The sequence below is a fragment of the Cyrtonyx montezumae genome, unplaced genomic scaffold (assembly GCF_038088225.1).
Source record: "Cyrtonyx montezumae isolate F1298 unplaced genomic scaffold, pur_monq_1.0 scaffold_11, whole genome shotgun sequence".
NCBI classification, from domain to species: domain Eukaryota; kingdom Metazoa; phylum Chordata; class Aves; order Galliformes; family Odontophoridae; genus Cyrtonyx; species Cyrtonyx montezumae.
This window is the reverse complement of record NW_027071837.1, coordinates 6,119,966-6,136,782: the sequence shown is the minus strand read 5'-3', so window position 1 is coordinate 6,136,782 and position 16,817 is coordinate 6,119,966.

Sequence of the window (16,817 nt, the reverse complement as noted above, 5' to 3'; positions counted from 1 at the left end):
TCCTCAGATCTTGAGTTTCTGACACCATCTTTTCTCCCCCACTGTTATCCATATATGTTGTGATTGTACTATGCATTGTAAGAAACACAGCTCTTAAGCTGAAGATTTTAAATTAATTGAGGTATAGATAGAAAACAGTGTTTACTCTAATTTATGCTATGTGAAACTGTGTGTTTTGTGCCTGTAAAATTCCTGCCTCACAACTGCACACACATTTGATTGTTCATTTGTGAATGTTGTTATCTATTGTTATCTCTACAACTAAAAATGAGAGTTTTTCATTTGCACCTCAAAAACAGCTGAACTCTTATCATTGAGGCTTACAGAAATAAAATCAGCAAAATACCATTACAAGTTCAATGTTTGAAATAAAAAGTTAAATTACTAGAAATATATTAGAATTTCCTAATCATCCCCCACACCCAAAAAAAGGAAAAAGGAAAAAAGGACTATTATCTCTAATTCCACTGACAATACTGAACTGTTGGTATCTGTATTTCAGTGTGCACTGTTCTGATGATCCAGACCAGCCATGATACTGAGAGCTCTTTAAAACGGTGAGCACTTAAAAAATAAATCCTCATCTTGGTTAAAAGTGCCACTTTTATTGGGATATATAATTAAGACAGAAAATGTGTAACTGCTAAGTGCTACTCAGTTTAGGAGCAGTCACAAACAGTTTATTTTCCCTTGTTTTTACTACCATTCTATTGACATTTTAGTTCCAAATTCCATCCCTAAAATTTGTTCAAAGTGTATTTTCATTTTAGTTCAAGTCAAGCAGCTTACTGCTCTTCAAATAGACAGGTTTATTTTCCCCTTGTTCAATTTTTTTTTAATTTTAAAGTGTAAGAATGCATTTAAAATCTATATACTAGTCAAGAAAAAAAAAGATGAAAGTGAAAGATGTTAAAAATAAATAAATAGAACAAAGTAATACAGTAAACATATTAAACAGCAAAAACAATGGCCTAAGATGTTCTGCTTCGTACTTTATTTTGCCTACACCTTTCATAGACAAGACCAAAATAGCAACAAAGACCATCTTCAGTGGTCAGATAGCTAATTCTGTTAAAAAATTAAAAAAAGAATAGGGTAAGATATCCCCATCCCACATGGAATCCCTGTTTTCTTATGCACCCAGTAAAAATAACATTTAGAGTGGAATTTTACAATAACAAGGTGTTTTCATTTTTTTTTTGCTGTAAATGACAGTTCAAAAGATACCATACCTATGCTGAGTTACACTCAATGAAGTACTTAAAAGTTTAAAACATTCACTTCATTTGTCACAGACTGAAGCTTCCTATTAAAGCATTCACCACAAAGGGATCAAATTAGCACCAGGGCTTCTGAAGGTTTATAAAAATTTTCTTGCTACCATGACATTTTGTAGTTGGATTTATTCCAGCTTTTGCTTTCCTTATCATTGTCTGAGCTGTAAAAAATAGATGCTTATCGAAGAACACAGAACCCTTTAAATTTACTTTAATAAATAAATAAATGAAGTACTTGAACGCCTCAAGAAAATCTTTTGGGGCCTGATGTTGGAGTTTGATTTCTCTGTAGACAGCTAGCACTTCTGAACAAAGAACAGTAACCTGATCAAAACCACAGGTTTTTTGAACACGCTCTACATTGTTGGGTGTGAGATCATAGTATCAGTCTTATTAAGTAGAGTTACTGAAATAGGTCACGTTATTTAAAAAATACTACCGGGAAAGGTAGTGACAGATGTATAAAGTTAATGTTAATGTCAATTACCTCTATTATTTTTTTACTTTATCTATCTCCCCCTGACTGTAAGGATCCTTATAAATGAAAAGTAGACTTTTTTCTAAGGAGTACCTAATGTCATAAAAATTTAAATGAGAAATGAGTACACTCCTCAAGACTTGGCAAATATGAATGAGATTTCTTGGCCTATGAAGATACTGTATAGTAAGATTAAGTGTCCATGAATCTGAGTTCATAAGGATAATCAGTTTAAAGGCTTGAGTAAAAGAACTTTGGATGCTGAGTCCTCTAACCTGGATTGGAGAAAGAAAGAAAGAAAGAAAGAAAGGAAAAAAAGAGACAATTCAGAGAACTTTTCTATGATTTTTTGGTGACAAAATGGAGACATTCTAAAGAAACTCTCCCTGTTGTGTTGCATGTCACCTTTCTTCCCTAGAGAATTAAAAAAAAAAGTGAGAAAAACTGATAAGGAGCAGAGCTCTTACTAAAAAAATCAAGCAGTCTTAATAGGACTAATCTTGGGTAGAAATAAAGGAATATGCTTTTCCAGACAAACTCTGGAGGATGAGATGTCAAATTGTCAGTCTGTAAAGATGCAAGTGATTCATATTTGTCTGTGAACACGAAGATGATACAGCTGTTGAAGATAAAATTTTACTGAAGAGAGGGGACTTTTGAAGAGCATGTATAATTTATATTTACAGAAGTATAAAACATTAACCAAAAGTGTTTTCTTAAAACAGCTGTGTAACAAATATCCAATCATATATTGTTATGTTAATTTCAAATTGTATATTTTTCTACATATCCTTACATAGATTTTCAAAGAAGATGTAAAGCAATAGTTCTCAGGTTTTTCTTTTCTAATTAGGTTTCTCTATTAGAACAATTTAATAAAAATATGGACTTACACAATATTGGACATTTTAAAAAGTCACCAATATGGAACTATATTTTGATGAATATATTCACTTTGTATTTAATCACTTGACAAGTATCAGATTGTGAATTCAAGAAGCAGTTAAACGAAGGCGTGGAATGAAAGCTTGTCAAAGTCTAGCAATCATCATCACATTTCACTACTCATTAAGCACAACAAAGGCAGAAGAACAGAAGTCAGAGACAGTGTGGAATACACATAAAAGGTGTTGTTAAATACTTCTTTCACTGTTATGCATTTCTCTAAAGGCTCCCAGTTGGAGCCGGATCTGGTCTAATCTGCATTATGAGCCATTATGGACATCACTTGGTAATAAAGATGACGAAGGGGTCTTCAGCAAACCTGAAGCAACTCTGGGCATCTGACAATCCTTACTGACATTTAGCTGTAAGTCCTCGGGATACATTCTGAGCTTCACAGAATCTGCTTTGCTAATACAGACTTATCTCTTCCAGTTATTCAGTATGAAACTCTTTACCTGTTTCTAGTAGATTTCCCTTAAAGTTCAGGAGAAAAGACATAAATCTAAAAAAACTCTGACCCATCAGTATTAAACTTTCTCCTAAAGGGGAAAATATGTTCTGCAGTCTTATTCATATAACTCCAAACAAATCTCAGACATGATAACTTTAGGTGTAGGCTTCTCTGTACAGATTATATTTGACAAAATGCTTCTCCTGCACCAAAGCAGGCTGTGTAGAACCTATTAATGATGTCAGGGCCTTCAAGTAATGACAAGAGCATTTTCCCTCAAGGATCACAACACATGATATAATGTATGAAGGTGTAGATGCTGAAAACATGCGGGCCTGAAGCAAGTTGTTTTCAGTGAACAGCTCAGACAAGTTGCCAGCAGTGTTTCCATGCTTCCATGGACCAAAAGCTCTGAAGCTTTTACCTTCTTTTCCTTGGGAATATTGTATAACTTGAGGAGAGTAAGGCTGAAGGATTTTTGCAAAGATTAATGCCTTCTGTAATAGCTGAAAGATGACTGCATTCACAGTGTGATTTTAATGATGTTAAGGATGAGCTTGGACAAGGAAGTGTACTGATCATTGTACATTCCACTTCTCAGCTCTCTGAAAAACAGAAGAGGTATAAGGCAAATAGGTTGTTCTGCTCCCAGTAATTATTAACTGTAGTATGGAAGTAACAGACAAGGACTATGCCTTCTCTGCAGCTACATTTTGCTTCAAACCAAATGCAGGCTGCTGAAATACAAGTTCAGGAAGCCCAATTCAGCCTGGGCAGAACAAGGCAGAAAATCAGCTATGAGAATCGAGAGACAGTTCATAGAACAAAGATGAAACTATAAGAGAGTAAAGGAGGATGCAGTTATATAGAGTTGCAGTTTCATCTCAAGTTTTGTCCATCCTGACTGCAGGATGCTGCCCAAAATGGATATATTCTCTTATCCCTCTCAGCCACGAAATCTTTTCATGATAAATCTCATAGCTTTTGGCAGCACAGTGCAGTTCAGGAACTTGTTGATCTGGAGGAATACTATCTCATTTAAACTAATCAACCAAATAAGACTCTTTCTTTCCCTGCCCACTGCCTTCTTTCAATTGGTTAAAAGCAATACAAAATAAAGTTTCAAAAAGTTACAGCTCATCTTGCAAACGGATTTTAAAATCTTGAGCATATATATAAATTTTGAAGAAAAAATAAACTTTGATAATTCATTTTAATTAAAAATCTTCCATCACCTGTTTAATGTTTTTTTTTTTTCTGGAACAGTGATACAGGGTAACAAGGAGTGAATCAGTCAAAAACGAACAACTTTTTTTCTCTGCAAATAATCTACTTATTAATTGCCTGCTATTAAGGACACTAGATTTTAAGTCTTCTCTTGCTCTAAAAGTTATAGCAGTAAAATAGTTTGCAATCAATTTTATGAACAACTTTAATTTTTGCTTCACATGTGATAAAAAACAGCCTTGACTTCTTCAAAAAGTCTTCCAGTGAAACTCCCACACAATGCTGGCAGAGATAAATCCTACTAAAAACCAATACAATAAATGACCTCAACATGCTTTCAAAATCTGGAGTATCAGTCTTTATGAGTTAATGTTATCTATGCAATACTGAGCAAAAAGCTTCTATCTGTTATTACACATTCATGGATAAGAAAAAAAAAAAACAACAAACTAAACTAAAATTAAAAGCATCCTACAGGATAAAACCCCAAATAAAAGTACCGAAGTTTAGCTTTGAGAACTTTAAAGTCTTCAATGAAGTGTTAGCATAGTTATAGGATGCACTTGTAAAGCTGTTAGCTTTATAACTAAGTGGAAATAATCCATAAATAAATTGAAATATTTTGCTTTATTGTATTTTTATGTCTCTTTTATTTTCACTTATTTAAAAATGCTGCATAAGCTAGACTTCAAGCTTGGAAGTGCAGAACTTTCAAGGGGAGGAAATTTCTTTTTTAAGATTGTAGTTTTATAGATAATACAGTTCTTAATGTTTTCCAGTTAAGAAAGTATTAATATTTTAGAAGCACTGCAGATTCATGCAAGCTTTGGAATTTGGGTTCCTAAGTAATTTGCAGAAACAAGACAGTTTTGGTTTGGTTCAGATTTGAAGAGACAGTCAAAATCCACGTGGTTTTGCACTGCCAGTATTGTGGATATTGCAAGATTCTTTCTCTGTCTACATAAAGACAAAGCACATCAGCACTTCACAAAATACATAAAGAGACTGAAAAAAACTGCAATCAAATATATGAAAGTTGTGCACTAGAAAGATATGTTTATCTCTGCAATCACATCGTTTCCATGATGAATTCATTGCTTTCACACAATTTGTTGTTCAATGTCAAAATTGTGCAGTGTCACAAACACATCTGCTGATTACCTCTTCCTAAATACCTATAGAACACTGACAAAAATCTCAGAGACTTCAACCCAGTTTACACTGTGGTCCAGTTAGGTTGCCCTTGACAGTCTTTGGTTACTTCACTTTTAAGTTCCCAAATCCATGAGGTACACAGATGCTTGGGAAAGCAATTGGAGTCCTCAGCACATGATTAACACTAGGATAATAGAGATGCAACTTTTGGCTCAAGGACTTCAGGCTGCCTGAATGCAACATGTATAATGATGGGCTCTGCATTATCCAGCTACTAGAAATGATTAAAAAAGAAATTATATTCTCAGAAGATAACTACAAGCTGGTTTCTCCTTACAAATCTAAACACAATGGAATAGATGAAACGGTGCAGTGTGAAGGAGTGCCTCTCTGCTGATGAAATAAGCTTTGGAAGTCAGAAATCACAGCTAAAAGAAAAAAATCTTGCATTTAAAAGGAAGGTTCACTAGTGCAATAGTTCTGTTATTATATTGCACTTATTATATATACATATGAATGGCTCAGATGCCCTTAAGTACTTGATAGGTGCATTTTCCAATCTATAACTTCAAAGTGTAATAATCAAGTGCCATTTGAATTTTATGCAACTTAATAAGAGAGTTTCTTAGAAATAAGTTGTTTAGCTATACTACTTCTATATGTATTTAGGATTTAAAAAAATAATAAAAAGTCTCTTGTTGAAAAGCTGGATAAAAGTATTTCGACTGTCCAGATGTACTGTCAGGTGAAATGTTTCAGCGTTTCATGAGTTTCCATGGATATTTCTGCTTGCAATAGCAAATCAAGTAAATTTCATTGATTTCAATATGCACCTGGTGGATCTAGCTGTCATACAAACATCTAAAATGTTATCTTCTTTCTAGTACAGCCTAAACACAGAAACAAACAGAAAAAGAATAATCAAGCTGAAGAGCAGAAAGCAGTGAGAATCCCACCAAAAAATCTAAATAAAAAATTTAAGAAAATAGAATTAACATTTAATACAAATAAGCATATTTCTGAAATAGGTACACTTCTGCAATGATGCTGCAGTGTTTTTCAGGCTTCTTAAAGTTTTGAGAATGTATAAAAACAAACAGAGATAGCTACAAGATAGGTCAACCAGACATCACTTCTGCACCAGAGAAGAAAAGCTCTCTGCTCTGGCTACATTTAATTAGTTTGCCTAATGAGGTCTTTTAACATAACTGCTGAACTATTCACCTTCTGTACCTTTCAGGGGAAATATCAAATACATAATTTCCACTTTGGCAGAATAAAAATGTTCTCTTCTTAGCAAAATAGAAAAACCACCATTTTGAGTCAACTCTGGTACCTACAAAAGCTATTTTGGAATGCCCTCCTCTCAAATAACTTCACTCTTCTGTTTGTTTTGGATTTCTTTTAGTGATTTTGTTATTATTTATTTACTATCAGTTAAAACACAAAGTAAATTAGCACATATTACTGAAATAATAATTGTAAATAATAATTGCCTGATTATTTGGAGCTAGAATTATCACTTGTGAATAAGTATATAGTTATGATAAGACAATCCATACATAAAGAATTCCGACTATTTTTACAGAAGCTTAAGCTTGGTCTTCTGATTAAAGCCTTCTGAAATACTTCTAAAAAATAAATAAAAGCTAAGAATGCACTTAGCACATCACTCTCATTTCAGCTGATCATACAGAGTCCTGTATCAGACAGTACATGGAATTGTCCACTAAGTGTTCTACAGTGTTATATCTGGAGTAAGCGGGCAGCAAACATAGCTAAGCAGACAGGAACAAGGACTGAGCTAAAGAAAAGCAGCCTGAGTAAAGTGCACTAAGAAGCAAAAAGACAGGAATAAGACTGCTTTCCACATGTGTGATAATCACTCACCAGAGTAATGGAAGTCCTCAGCTTGTCAGAACAAACTCAGAAATGTTGGCCCTTAGGAAGTCAGCCAGGGAAGTTCTAACTGAAGGGCCCTGAAAGCTTTTCTTCCCTCCCAAGTGATTAATATCTAGATTATTTCCACTAACACTGTGAATCTTCCCACTGTTTTTCAGTCTTATACAAAACTCTTCAGCAGTGACTTACTTTAAAGTTTATTTTTAATGCCTTCCTAAGAGCTGGCTGGATTTAAACAGGAAAGTTTGGGATTTGATGAAAATGGAATTCTTTACTCAAGTAAAGTAGCAGTTCATTCAATACAACCCAGGTGGTCTCTTTTAATCTTATATTTTCTGAACATTCTGGGCATTTCAGAAAAAAACAAAACAAAAAACTAATTGACCAACAAAAGAGAAACTGCCTGTGAACAACACATTTTGATTTAGTATTTCAAAGAGCAGCGCCACAAACTAACAAGAGTACCAAATGCACTGAAAGCTTCAGTTAATACAACTGCATTACAAATAGAAGAGTTTATTTTGACACTTAACTAAATAAATCTGACCAATAGTATATATGAATTAAACATCAAAATCTGTCTTGGGGCTTAAGGGCACTCTCAAGCAAGCAAGAGAATAGCTATGTGACATGGGAAAATCAGCCTAGGAGAAGGCGGTTTTTTCCTAAACTTCACCACATAATGTCTTTCAGTCACCATTTCAATAGGCACAGATTACATTGGTTCACATGAGATATGACACAGAAAAAATGAAAATTTCTTGTCTTGATTATGTCATCACTAGTATGCAATTAGTAACATTAAAAAATACAACTGGAGGTTCAAGTTCAGGTAAGCACCTAGAAGTTGGAATACACTGTGATATCTTATTCTGTTCTCTTGTATCTTCACAACCCAACAGGAAACCTAGCAATAACTAATTATTGTAGAGTACATCTTATTAAAATCCTAGGTAGAAATGAGAAAGCTATCATAATACATTTCAAATAATTCATACGCTGTTCTAATACGGTCATTTCATTAATTATTCCCTAATACATATACATCACTCATAACTGCCTCATGCTAAATAAATAAAAGAACAAAAATATACAATATTTTGGTCGGCTTCTGGGGGAGATTGCATGAGATCATAAAACAAATAAATAAACTGCAAATTTTCCAGAATCCACCTGAAAGCCTTCCTCAAAAATTTCAGTATCTGAGGTTCATTCAGTGTACAATTATTACTTATATGTGAAATGGTGCTCATTAATATTTGTCATTTTATTGAATAAGTGGAAATGAGTTAATGCAAAAAAAATCTAGTTTTATGTTCAAATTAATTTATTTAACAGTGTTGAAATGGTATGCAATTTCTTGAATTTTTTCTTTTTAAATAAAACTGTCACATCATTGACACAGTATCATCACACAGTATTTTTTAATCTCTCAGTCACTCTTGTAATTTTAAAATTTAATCATCCTTTCTATTATTTAGGATACATGATTGGTCCATGAATTTATTGAAAATGTTTATTGAACATATCTATGGAAACAAGAGTTCTCATTAAGTGAGGTGGTCAAGTTTTTACCAGCTGGTATAAACTTAGGTCACCAGGGGTTCTGGATCAACACTAATTAAAGAAATGTGATACAAACTAACTTGTTGTTTTGACCTTCATTTAATCATTTATTTTTCAGTTCTTTGTGTTTTGCAGTCTGAACCACAACAGAGAAATACATGAGTAACACGAAGGGTGACCTAGTTTCAATGTTGAAAGTAGTTAACTGGGGCACTACAGAGTTCAGTACATCCACAGCTAAGTTTTTTTTTTTTTTTTTTAAACCACACTACTTCCAAAATTTAGCTTCAAAGTATCACATAGGGCATGTTTTCCCATGGAACCTTTCTCTTCACAAGAGGACAAATGATCAATTGAGTACAACTGCATTATGCTCATTTTATTACGTTGGCTTCCAAACATATCCTCAGTAGGTGAATGATTCAATGCAGTATTGAAGTTCTCAACATCTCCAGCTTACCAAGTAGGTGTCTGTATTATATTATTCTTTGTACAGAGCCATTTTCTGAGACTTGGAGGGCAGAAAGGTTAAAGAGCAGGAAGAAAGGTCAAGCCAGATAAGTAAAAGTCCATATTTCATAGAATTACTGTTTTACTTATCACTTTCCTTGAGATTTGACAGGCATACTAGTGATTAGGTTATCACCTTCAAATAGATTTATAGGCTCTAGGAAATTTTTATTCAACTTACCCTTGGGGATGTCTTGATATAATGTCTTTATGTTGGCAGTTGTGATTTTTAAAGGTCTCAAAGAATAATTAAAAAAGACATAAGCAGCGAACATCTCTAGATTCACTAAGTATTCTGGTAGCAAATATTTAACACTATTTAAAACATAGGCTTGTTTGCATTGCTCATTGATTTTGAATGTAATGTTACTGTTCAAAAATAGTTTAAGACAGTGAATGAAAATCAATATTTCTACTTTGGTTAACTTTGGTATTTGGCTTTTGTCATCAGTGATCTTATCTGATGCAACATTAATTAACTTCAAGAGATTTTTTCATATGAATTGGACAGGTAAGCACTGAAGCAAACACAGTAATGGATCTAAGCTTATCATATGCAGGACACAGTACAGCCAGCAAGAATTTCAATAGGGAAATTTTCAAAACCTATTACACTTTGCTAGAACCAAACACAACTGAAGCACTGTTTTGCAACTGAACATCGCAAAGCCACGGAATTACTCATCAGCAGATTTCTCAAAATATTTTCAGTCTGTTTTTGTTAGAAATGTGATCTTCATTATAAATTCTTACAAAAAGTGTACCTGCCAAATTTGTCACAAGTTTGTCACTATGAAAAAAGAAAACATTAGATGAGGTACCATGGTATACAAAATGAAAATAATAGAATTGCTGCTAGAAGCAGCAATGAGAAGATACAGTAAGACAACGGATATACAGCCACCAGCAGGACTCTACTCTGAAGAATCTATGGACTATCAGCTCGCTGTACTGGCTTTTAATGCTCTGTTGTTTTTGTGTTTGTTCGTTTGTTTGTTTGTTTTTGTTTGTTTGTTTTTTTGTGAAATCAGCCAATAGTTGTCAGAGTATCTGGCCAATCATATCAGTCTCATTTCAAAAGCAGAGATTTCCCTGCTGTCTGACTAAACACCCTACTAAACCACTTTCAGACTAAACCACAATTTCTTTTTCAGTTTCATCGGGTCCACGTACAACACCAGTATTAAAATGAATGAGCTCCTTTCATATTTCGCTGTTAATACTCATCAAATATTCATGCAGTTAACACAGACATCTCAGTATTACGACAATTACTCAAAAGCAAGTAAAGAACATGTCCCAGCAGAAAGAAACTTACTCAACTTACAGTTTCTCCAGCTTCAGAAAGTAGATATGTGCTGTTGGTGGGGGGGGGGAGGGCAGATGGGGAGGGAGAACTGTCACTGTTCCTTTCACCCATCTTAGACAAAAATATTGACCGTCAGCTAGTTTCTGACAATTGGCTGTTATTAAACTCCAACTTGCTAGGGCCAGCTGTGCCTAATTTGAGTCACTGGTGCAAAAATAACCAGTCAGCAGGAATTGAGGCAATTATGGGTAATTTTGCTGTAGCGCAGTCCTGCATCAGAATCTCAGGATTAACTTTAGGCTGGCACTCCAAGGTGACTGAATGAAGAATCCAAGGCTTCAGTAAAATCATCAGTAGTCAAAAACAGTTTTTGTATGAGCTGATTTAGGAAGGTTGTAACCTATACTTTTACTTACTTACAGGTAGATTGTTGAAATTATTTTAATTCCTGAATATACATAGAGGTAGTTCATATTTCTAAGGGGCCATTTGTTGTTCTGATAAATATCCAGCCCGCCTGCTTGTATGTTGATCTGTAATTGCTTTTCAACACAATCAATTTCTCTAGTTATCTAGAAATTTCTATACCTTGCCTATACCTTCCTCTACTAGATTACAAAGCAATGTTTTTATTTTTAATTTTTACTTAATTTTAAGAAAATATTTACCTTTTCCTGGATGGAAAAGTACATAATGTTGTCTTCGTAAAAACTAATATGAAATACATATAGTAAATAAATTCAGAAGGTAAGAAGTGTTCTTAAGTCAGCCCTAAGTTCTGTATCCATGTAGAGAAAATACAGTACATAGAAATACAATTTAAATTAGCCATTTACTTTGATAAAAGACTGTAAAGCAAAACGTTAAAACTTCATACTGCAAGATGCAGTTTATTTCACACTTTGAAGAAGAAAAAAGGAATTGGAGGTGCTATATCACTTAAACAGCTTTCTTAAAAAATACTTATAGAAGTATGGAACAATAATGAAAAGAACCCCGCAAACAGTTTAAATTAGACAACGTCCCATCATTAACAGCAGTATCAGCCAGACCAACATAAAACAATTTTAGCTTTGCTTTTAGAGGTGACAGATTACTGCCTTTGATTCAGGTATCACTATATTTATTTTTTTTTCATCATAGAGAAAAAATAACTATATCTTAATTATACGTGAGAATTACTACAACTTCCAGTCTTTGAAACTATAAGGATATATTTATTGAGAGGATATATTTATTTATTATATGTGAGAAACAAAAATATCAGATGTACTGACACTTTTTCCTTATGTCAGCTTCTGTTGCAACAAAGCATAGGTTCCCTACCTCTAACAAGGTATAATTTAGGACATCAAGTCTCTGTTCAAGCTAATAAGTAGATCTGCGTCCCTTCAATTATTTATTCTTCTAGCAGACAATTCCATTAACCCCCTCCTGTGCAACAATTTGTTCTGCCACATGTTAGAAAAATTATTTTCCAGCTGCTCAGCAATATTGCTACAGTAAATTGAAAGTATTTTCTAGTAGACAGCTGATACTCAACAGAGAGGTGAACAGTGACATCTGATACACGGAGGGTAATGTGGTAGTAAACAGCATAAGACAAATGTTAAGTTACTGTGGCATGATGTTTGTGGACTGACAGCAAGAAGAGATGCAAAAATACTTATGAATTATTCACTCACATCATGAAATAAATTAAGGCTTTTCTTACTCTATAGGTGAGAACTAAGAAGGAAGAGAACTCTGATACCTGTTACATACAAGTTAACTTCGTAGTAAATGATACGGTATAAACCTGATTGAGTTCACCCACTGTGATGTGGTAGATATAAAATGACAAAACATGTAAAATTGTGATAAATTATTCATTCAGCTTAGCTAAACAAGAACCCATTTCATTTTCTCTGCCCAAGAGGACTGTTTAGTGAGTGCATGGAAAAAAAAAAAAACAACAAAATATTACAGCAGCCATTCCTTTTGTACTTTATTTCGTAGGAGACTGTACTGCCAAGAAACCTCCACATTTAATTGAGTCATTTTAGCAAAAGGTTTTACTGCCATACCAAATGGTATCTCCACAGCAGTTAAAATTTTTTGAACGGGTATCCCTTAGCACATAATTCTAGATTGACAGCAGTGAATAACAGCAAAAAGAAGAGTCTGCACCATTATTTGTTGAAAATTCTATATTGGGCAAATAACTGCCACCCAGGGCTATGGTGAAATGGGTGGAGCAGGTGAAGTTATATTTTAGCTACCAGCTAGCATTGGTCACTGAGTAGTGGCATCCAGGACTCCTCTGACTCAAGAGAGATTGTTTTCAGTGTGTAAAATTATCCAACACATATACTGATCAATTATGCACTTGCCTGATATACTAGACTCCTTGTTTTCTAAGGAAGGATTGTAGAGAATAGTAAAATTGAAAGGAATGGCACTTCAGTCTGATATAATGGATGAGACTGGTGCAGAGGAACAAAATAAAGGTATGGCAAAAGGGTATAGTGACTGGAGAAGGGGGAAAGAAAAAGAGCAACTAAGGAAAGCACGTATTTCAGATACCCTGTTCCTTACTTAGCATAGGATGAATATTAGTGGAAGTTCATGAACTTGTCTAATGTATGGCCAACACCCAAAGAACTGAGAAGCAGACAAAAACAAGAACAAAAACCCACACTGTTGATAAGCCTGACAATTTCTGTGCAGGATATTTCTTGACAGAAGGGATATCAGCAACTGGTAAAGCAAGACCAGTTGGCTGAATCTCTCTGTTCTGACTCCTCATTCTTTATTTTCTTTAGGGAGCCAATTATTTGTATTGTTTTTGCAGGTGAATTTTACATATATTCAAAAGAAAAAGTATATTTATATGCACTTTTATAACCTTGTTCCAGGTATAGAAGATAGAAGGGCATTTCTTATAAGCAATTTTACCAGAAAAACATAAAATGCAGAAATCCAGGCAAAGGAGAAGCTGATTTAATGCAGAGAAGAAAAGACATAGTCTGCTTTACAAATGCTAATGCATGTGACAGAAAACTATCAACCTCATTTCTCAATAGCAAATTTAAAATTCCAAGCTTAAATGGTTTACCAAAAATTACACAATAAGTCACTGCTGAATTCTGAAAGTAATCCCAAACCTAATCCCCAGACCACAGTGAGTCCCCAGGGAATTACTTATGGATGTATTTTTCACTGAAATTGTGCTTTCTCTTGTTTCCATTGTATTTAATAGAAACCATGGCTCAACACCCTTTAAATTTATTACATTATACTTCATAAGCATCGGGCAGAGATGAGCAGACACTGAAGCTGTTTCCTTAGTGATCCCAGGCCCATCACCCTGATGCAAATCTTAATTAACATGAGGAAATGTGTACCAAATTGTATTTTTAGGATTGTTTACATCACCTGATTATTGTTTTTATCGGGGTAGATAAAGAAATAATTTTCTGTATGATTTTAAAATTAATTTTGTTTACTGTTAGGAAATTTTACATATCCCAGTCTGATTATACTTACTCAGTAATGAAGCTTTATAGAATAATGAAGCTGCAATGGAAGAAGATTCAGTATTTTCACATCACTGGATTTAGCAAAAAAATTGTTCTACTCCAGAATTCAGAATGTTGCTGGTCAACAAAAAAGTAGGGAAAAGTACTCCGGCAGTATTGAAAGACATGAAGTATTGCTTACATACTTACCACTCAAACTGAAAGTGACAGTCAGGAAGGGCTAGTCAAGGACAAGGAAAGTGTTTCTGGATATTGAGCGACTAAGACAAAACTGAGTCAAGAAAATCACTTCCTGCTAGGTGAAGAGAATGAATGCTGCGCAAAGGTTAGGAAAAGTAGCATGTATAAGGCAGGCAATTGGAGTGACACACACAATTTAACTATTCTTTTTAAAGGAGATACCAGAAATACACCAGCAAGTTTCTCTCCTTTCCAGTGCTGGTTGATATGGCAGTAGTAAGCTGTTATACTCTGCAAGATACCTCACTGGCTTGTGCAGCAAAATCAGATCGGTACACTGAGAAGCCCCAAAATGCACGATAAAAGTGGAACACCAATATGAGGAAAAATAAATGAAGGAATTCCACCATGCAACAAGAGACATATGAAAGTGCCAGAGCTGCAAAAAATCAGCTTCTAAACCTTGCCTGTAAATTATGATTTAGCTCTCATATTTAGTCACACTGATTAGTGGATGATACACAACCCATTGTGCATTTGTTTGTTTCAGTTTCTGAGAAAATTGGAATGCAAATGGAGCATTGTTACAGAAGAAAAAAGTGATTTCTCACAGTCACAACAGCTGAACGCTGTTTTAAAATAGAAAATAGAATTGTCTTTATTGTACAGTTAATATATAATGCTAGGTAATTTCTTTATTTAACTTTTTCTACAGGTGGTCATTTTCCTCCTGAAAGATGTGGTATCTTCATTAACTCCCTAGCAGACAGCTTGTAAGAATTGAACCAGCTTACAAGTATGCTAATACAGTAGTTAATTAAGTCAGTGAAGTGATGTAAAAATATGAAATTCCATATCAGAATAAATGAATATGTTCAAAATACCATCATTTGCTTTCTCATTTGGGGCACCCTATTTTGTCTTATTTTTGTGCCCTGATTCCTTAGTTATAATTCCCTAGTTACACAGAGAATTTCCATTTCATCTCACTATTAGGTAATAAAAATTGGTGTTCTTAAAGCACTGAGAATTTACAAATTCTTTACAAAAGCGAGATGGAAGTTAATTCCACTTTAATAGTGTGATTTCTCCTGTATATCATAACTTAGGACAAGAAATTAAACAAAAACCAGCATTACATGAACACCAGTCCTGAGATGTCATGTTAAAGGAGGTGGAGTCCTAAAGAAATAGCTTGGTGAAATTATGACTTTAAATACATTGTAATTCATGTTAATAACAGTTGTAGAGAGTGAATAGACAATATTAATTCAGTAAATTCAGTGTTAAGTTGGAGTTATCATTTTTATATAGCATTTTGTTTGTAATACTATCTGTTTGACTTGGCAGTGAGAAATATTTGGAAGAGTAGCTGGTCTAGAAAGAGTAACAAAATAATGAATAAAAAAGTATAAGCGCTATAAGGAATACATATGAAACTTCAATTCATGATAAGAATACTAATGGAAAGCTCTAAATATTTCTTTTCCTGTCATTCAGAAAAAGTGAATTAGAGAAAGCGCATAGAAAGATGATTGATGGAGTATGGCGGTATTATGAGCAATATTCTGGAAATGTCTCAACAGAAAGCCTATAAATTTGTGTTCACACATCCCTGCCTTTCACAGCTCACAGTTCCAAAGAGCAATGTCTTCTATATGACCTTCTGCTGTCATGCTTGCTTTATGCATTGTCTCTGTGTCAATGCAGACACCTTTACTGGCTTTTATAGCAAATTGATAAGGAGGGGCAAACAAGGGACCTGAAAAAGGTTACCCCAAACTATCAAATCAACTATCTCCCTAGAACCCAGTCAATAGCTAAGAAATTAAACACTCTTTCAAACTCAGTGAGTCACATTATAACAAGAGTGGAGCTCTTGCAACTAGTGCTGTAGAGAAAGGAGGCTGGTATTTTTGCCTTCCCTTAGATCTACATATCCTAGATACATTTTGGTCAAGTCTATACAACCAGAGGTAACAAAAATTTCAGATGTGCTGAGATAGTTGGTATCAAGGCATAAGACTTGGCAAGTTAGTGTAGGGAATAAAGAGTCCTTTTGGGGAAAAACAAACAAACAAACAAACAAAAACAAAAAACTTGTTCATTAGGAAAAACTTCAAAACATTTTAATTTTCCATTGGATCTCATAGTGGTGTCTAATACACTAAGAAAAATTTCTGATAGTCATTAGATGAGGTCCAAATGTACCAAATGAACTGATAATTGATATTCGGTTTCTCATCAAGTGTGATGCATAAATCCCTAACAGGGAAGTCAAACATTTCTGTAAATG